General features: G+C 39.6%; 1 long non-coding RNA gene across 1 annotated transcript; it reads right to left on the reverse strand.

Annotated features, from left to right (window-relative positions):
* Nucleotides 1-1,098: 1,098 nt before the first annotated feature.
* Nucleotides 1,099-3,753, reverse strand: LOC147159802 (uncharacterized). The gene is made up of 3 exons (XR_015090594.1): nt 3,626-3,753; nt 2,204-2,288; nt 1,099-1,837 (listed from the first exon to the last, which is right to left on the reverse strand). It is a non-coding gene; the product is annotated as an uncharacterized LOC147159802 (long non-coding RNA).
* Between the last annotated feature and the right edge of the window lie 2,891 nt (nt 3,754-6,644).

Below are 6,644 nucleotides of genomic sequence, written 5' to 3' on the forward strand. Positions count from 1 at the left end.
TCGACAGCAAGTGGCAAAATGGCCGCCCCATGAGATGGATAAAAATGGCTGGATTTTGCTGCGTAACTCATATTCCACAAATCAGATCAGAATGTTATGGTTAGACTAGTGAGGTCCCAAATAACATATTATTGTCACGAAATGTTTAAGGTTGATTTCCCCTTTAAGGTTGAGGGGGGGAAAAAAAGACTTGAGTTGTTCTCCCTCACTCCTGATAAGCATGAGTGCATACGGCCATGCAACCACTGGGACGAAAAAAGAAAGAAAGGAAGAGAAATGCCAAGAAGAATGTCAAAATGGAGGCATACACATCATTTCCGACAGTGAATTTGGGCTGGTTTAAAAAAAATAATAAAAATGAAAAATAATGAAAAAGCCCCCTTTTCCTTAGGGTCCCTTACACAAATGTGGTGTCCTGCTAAGCTAGGATAAACACCAGCTGTGGAGGTTTATAACAACCTGGAAACACGCTAAGGAGCAGCCGGGGAGATTAATGTTCAATTGTATGGCTGTGTGCAACAGCCCAGGAGGACAAATTGCAAGCTTTTTAAACCATTTTTTTAATTCAATATTGCTTGTTTGTCAAATGAAACTTGCATATGAATGGATAGATTCATGAATTCCATTAGGGAATTGCATAATAGCAATTGTTTTCCCCAGTTGGGGAATTCAATCAACAATTTGCATAATTGTAGCTTTTGCTTTGTTAAATTATTGCTTTATTTGCACACCTTGAACTATCAAACTTTTGATTCCATCTTTTTTTTTTTATGTGCTCCTAACTCTTAGATGTTGTCCCTAGTATGGCTAAGGAGTGAGTATGTTCTCGAACGTAAGGAGTAAATGTAAAACGTTGCCCCCCCCAAAACATTTTTTTTTTAAATGCTGCCATGTGGAATCCTTGCATGTACTTTTTTTTTCCAGTAAATGAAAACAAAAATCTTGCTTTTGTTACCAATTGTTAAAAATGGTATTACTGTATACCTTATATTACTTATCTTATACTGTTGTACACCAACTCCTCCCATAATTATCGTCAATCACACATTTTTTCCACTTATTTAATTTGATAATAAAAAACAAAACAAAAACAACAACAACAAAAAACTCATTTATTCGTTTTGAGATACATTACTGTTAACAACCATTCTGGACAGTGGAATAGGCAGAAATGAATCCGTACACAACTTAGGCCTACTCAAATGTATCGAAATGTATAAGATCAGGATATTTCGACATACAGTACGTGGTTTCAGCCGACAGTGACCAAAAGTTAACTCTCTGAAGAAGAATATACTTATACAAATATACAAACTCAGTAACAAAGCATTTGTACATTTGTAAAGTGCACAGTGGCTCATGAAAATAACCGTGACAGTCTTCCCTGTTTGTACTCCGCAGGGACCACGGCTTTCGACACGATCAAGAATTCCCTGCTGCCGTGAGCCGCATTAGTATGTATGCCGCCGACAGCCAAGTCCTCTGCTGATACCGTGACCCTCAACCGCCGACAGGTATGGGAGACACCCACCTTCTATTCAAGCAGGGACAGCAAGCTCTGAAGAGAGCTCCCAGTCAAAAAAGTGCTTCCTCATTGTCTGGACGCATTACAGGCTCCAGCGCACGCACACGCACACACACACACTTTGCCACCACTGTATCCCACACACACACTCTTTCAAGCTCACCATCACTTCATCAGCGAGTTCATTTCCATTCGAGGTGCTGTGTGCTGGCGGGTCAAAGCGCTGATTGTGTGGAGAGCTGATGGAGTCCCAAACAAGTACTTGCCGGTGCTTATGGAAAGGTTGCGGGTGTCCTTCTCTGACATCACATCCTGTTGGATGGACATAAATGTTTCACGACAGCCTTTTAATCAATGGCATTTAGGTAAAGAGCTGGTAAAGTAGGAAAATGGTGGGGAGGGACTGGGGGAAGGAGTTTGGATTAGATGCCAATTCAGCAGGCTGGAGTCCAAAGCAATTCCATTTGACCAATGGCTCAATTGATACTTTTATACAGCATCACTTAAGAAGTTTTACTCTTTGCTTGAATTTAGCTCAAATCACTTCCCTCTACCACAATAATCACTTCCTTTTTTCCCATTAGGAAAAAAAAAAAGACAGTAACTAAGTATTATTTCATAGACTGTTGAACATTATTGCTAACCAAAACAGCGGCACTACAGAAGGTAATCACCTACCATGTGGGGCTGTATTAATTTATCTTGTCTCCCTGTGTGGCCTGCCACCAAATGGCCCGCGGACCGGTGGTTGGGGACCCCTTCCCTATGATATTGCATCATAATATTAAAGCATATATTAATAACATAATTAAATAAAATGTCAAGAATTAAGCCATTTGTGTAACATAATTAATTAATTGTGACGCCTTTTGTTGTGTGCTATCCAGTCACAAATGAAGATGTTTACTGTGACTCAGTACGCTGTTGTAATATTCATCATTTTAAGCAGAGGATAAAGAATATATGCCTGTTAATTACTTTCGTCCGGACCCCCCCCCCCCCCCCCCCCTCACCCCCCAACAATGGCGGTGGTTCACTGTATTGCATTCTTGGCATGCTTTAGTAAACACTATGACATTGTTCATTTGAAAATACACATGTACTGCAAATAGCAAAATTTGAACTGGTCCAGGGTAAAGCTGGCCTTTCCCCATCTCTTGAGGATTACAAGCTAGGCCTGAGCAAAATAAAGGCAATACAGAGTGACAAGCATCAGTGAGCCGCTCACATGCATCTAATACGAGTGTTAGTGGGGCCTTGGCGGCATATATCACGTATATTACTAGCACAGGTTGGGAGGTAGCAGACCTGGGAGGGATTTGATATATTAATATGTAGCTCTGTCTGCCGGAGTAGAACAGTATTCGCGACAACATTTTCAATTCAATTCCACGGCGTGCTATAATGTGACAAGAATATATGGCCGTCATATGTTAATAGAGAAATGAAAAGGGGGCCCTACAGTTGTTTGCAAGTGCACTCAGTGCCATATTAGTAGTGAAATTTATGGCATATGGGTCGGAGTTAATGAGCATATACAAGACGGGCGCGCGTTAATGTTCGACATGAGCTGTGGGGTCTGCATCCTCTATGGCAATGTTTGACAACCTTTGTTGAGAACATAATTCACATTGGAAAAAAAAAATGTCACAAGGAGTACAGTATCTCACAATAGTGAGTATGCCCTCATATTTGTTATTTATGTTTTTTGTTTTTTGTTTTTTTCATGGGACAATACTGAAGTAATGATGCTTAGTTGGCGTACACTGCTTGTATAAGAGTTCAAATGCACAGCCATTAATGTCTAAAACATTGACAACAAAAGTAGGTAGACCCCTAAGTGAAAATGTCCATATCGGAATCCAAGTGACAATAGTTTGGATTTCATCCACCCATTTTTATTCAAATTTTAAAGAAATGCGAAAATAAAACTGAATGGAAACGCTAGAAATTTGAAAACAGGCAATAAGGTTTTTACGCTTATAGGGGGTGGATTTTGAAGCGTATCAAAAAAAGGAAAATGCGAATTTTGGCTATGGAAAGTTAGAAACAGGTTTTGCGAATAACCTCTGGCAAGACCGGATATCACGTCACACGTACATTTGTAGTCCCAAAGCATTGTCGGACGATAAAGTAAGGTATGTGCGGGGAGGATGACGAAATAGAAATATTTTTGGAATTAATCAAAGAAGCGAATATTAATGCTACTTTAGATGGAAAACAGCAAAGAAACGCTACGTTTTTTCAAGAATTACAAAAAGCAAACTCATACGACGTCATCGCACGGCGCAGTCGCTTCCTGGTCTTCTTCTTCTTCTTTTAAATTACTGGTAGATCACATCTCTATTGTGTATACCGCCACCTACAGTGGCAGAGTCCCCTCTCATTTTCATTCATAAAAGAAGAACAGATGGAAATGGGCATAAGTGGTGTCATGTCCGTTTTGCGCATTTTTAGTACGTTCGCTTACAAAAATTGAAACAATTGGATAGAAAGCTAACTAATATTGTGCTTTATAAATAAAGTTGAGTAGAGAAAATAGGCCTAACTTAGCCTAGTTTGTCTTTGCCTTGTTAGCCAAAGATATGCTCGGCTGAGGCTAAGCTAAAATAGGCTATGCCAGGCTAAGGTGGACAAAGTACTGTAGCTTTGTGGATAGACATTTGTACTTTGTTTCATAGGCTACACAACACACACAACCTGTCTTTGCACGTTTGTTTGTTTGGCATCATAAAGGCACAGAAGGTGCCGACCGGCGGTGAAATATCAACAAGCAGAACAGGGGATGTTCGAATTGATCTGTTTGCCGGTCGGGGGGTTTTGTGTGAATGTCACCGCTTGTGCATGCGGCGGCAGGATGGAGCATCCATCTTCTACCGCACTCTTGTTCCCCTCGCTTAGCTCCCTAAGGTGCCGCCACTATCGGAGGGCCAGATGATGCAAGATAATTGATTTTGTGACACCGCAATAATGTGAAAGCTGTGGCGACGATGAGGGGATACTGAGAGCTCTCAACCGGCTTCACTCGTCTTTATTTTTTGGGGGGGGGGTGAAGAAACTATTATTTCATCCTCAAATGTGCAACATTCCACACGATTGCATCACTTGTTGTGAACTACGGCACGCACAGAAACAAATTACAACAAGCAACTGGACACTTGCCCGTATATTCCTAGAGCCCAAAGTGTGTGTGTGGCGGAGGGAGTTTAAACCGTAAAAACAATGTAAGCATTTTCACTGGTGGATGCAGCACTTCATACACAACATTTGATCAATTTGACACTTAAGATATTTATATATATATGATTCAGCCAGTGTGGTGAATAATGCCTGGTGCTTCTACGCTCAGTATTAAAGGCTTTTTTTTTTCTTTTCTTTTTTTTCCTTTTTTTTTTCTTTCTAACAGCTCAGTATTGTTCATTCGGTAATTTTACCGATTTGACATGTCATCATCATTGCTTTTTTTTCTTTTTTTTGTCCCTTTTTTTTCCCCCCTTTTTTTTTATGTGGGTGAGTATGTGTATGTGCGTGAGTGTGTGTGTATTCATTAGTTCACCAAAAACCTATTAAAAAATCCCATACCGTTCACCTAAACCGAACACCGGGAGACCCAAGGAAGGACCAAAGAAAAGAAAGGAAAGTGAAATCCAGCACCGACCAGACACCACCCACCGGGCCACCAACCAGAGTCCTTCACCAACCCCAGAAACATCTAAATTCCAACAAATCAGAGAGACCTCAAGAGACCAAAGGAGAGACTGAGGAAAGGAAGGAAGGACAGACGAAGCAGAGTGAGATCCACAGACATTAAAGGCTTTTCTAATACTTACCATTATAATATATACCCTAAAACAACGGCAGAGTGCAAAAGCTGAGTCAAGATATATGCAATTCACAATAATCTTGTTTTAAAACAGTTTACAGCCGAGGACAAAAAGTCTTGTGCAAACAAATCCCCATTTGGCCAGCGCAGTATTACTGTGCGTGTAGCCATCGCTCCCGAATTGATTTTCAGTCTGGACTTAAGAGGGTCACAGTTAATGTAAATTAAATCAAGCTATTTAGAAAACTTACAAAATGAAGACCATCACAGAGCTGTTGTGCTGCATTCGGGTACACCACTAATGACTGTGTGAGCCCCCCACAAGAGGACAGTGCGCCGTTGCATCATTCGCGAAAGTTTTTCACAGACAATAACAGAGAACATGCAGTAAGGTGCGCGGTTGAAAATTCCGGAATAATAATAACAACAAAGCTGCACTGCACTGCGCATAAAGAAGAGAAGCAAAGGGGTGACATCATGTAACTGAGAAAGATACATTGCACTTTAATTTTATACAATGTGTGATCATTTTGATTGATTATCATAACTTTTATTTTAGAAATCGCCAAATACTACAAAAAACATCAAACACTAGGTCATGGTCTAATAGTTCAATACAATAGATTGTATTTATTTATTATTTATGTATTTTTAATGCTTAGAGCAGTGATAATTTTAAGTAACTTTAACAAATAAAAGTACATTTAAATCAGGAATTAACTTTACATGAATTATTTTATTTATTTATTTTAATTTTATTTCATTTTATTTTTTTATTTTTTATTTTTTCTTCTGGAGAGCTTAGTTCATTCGGTAATTTTACCGATTTGACATGTCATCATCATTGCTCTCTTTTTATTTTATTTATTTATTTTTTATACATTTTTATTTTGTATGTGGGTGTGTATGTGCATGCGCGTGTCTGCGCGCGTGTGAGTGTGTATGCATTAGTTCATCTAAAATCTAAAAAATCCCATACCGTTCACCTAAACCGAACACTTCAGAATCCAGCCAGAGTCGTGAGGCCGTCAGGAGACCCGAGGAAGGACCAAAGAAAAGAAAGAAAAGTGAAATCCAGCACCGACCAGACACCACCCACCGGGCCACCAACCAGAGTCCTTCACCAACCCCAGAAACATCTAAATTCCAACAAATCATTTATGAATAATTGTAAAATTTTCAAAATTGGAAGTACATCTATTAAATAACTCTTAGCTATCTTTTTTTTTCTACATAGTACTTTTTTATGTGTTTGCTATCGCAATACATCTTTCTTGTGCTTGTCAGCTCCGCCCC

The sequence above is a fragment of the Leptonotus elevatus genome, chromosome 17 (assembly GCF_054856555.1).
Source record: "Leptonotus elevatus isolate MCC_2025b chromosome 17, RoL_Lele_1.0, whole genome shotgun sequence".
NCBI lineage: Eukaryota > Metazoa > Chordata > Actinopteri > Syngnathiformes > Syngnathidae > Leptonotus > Leptonotus elevatus.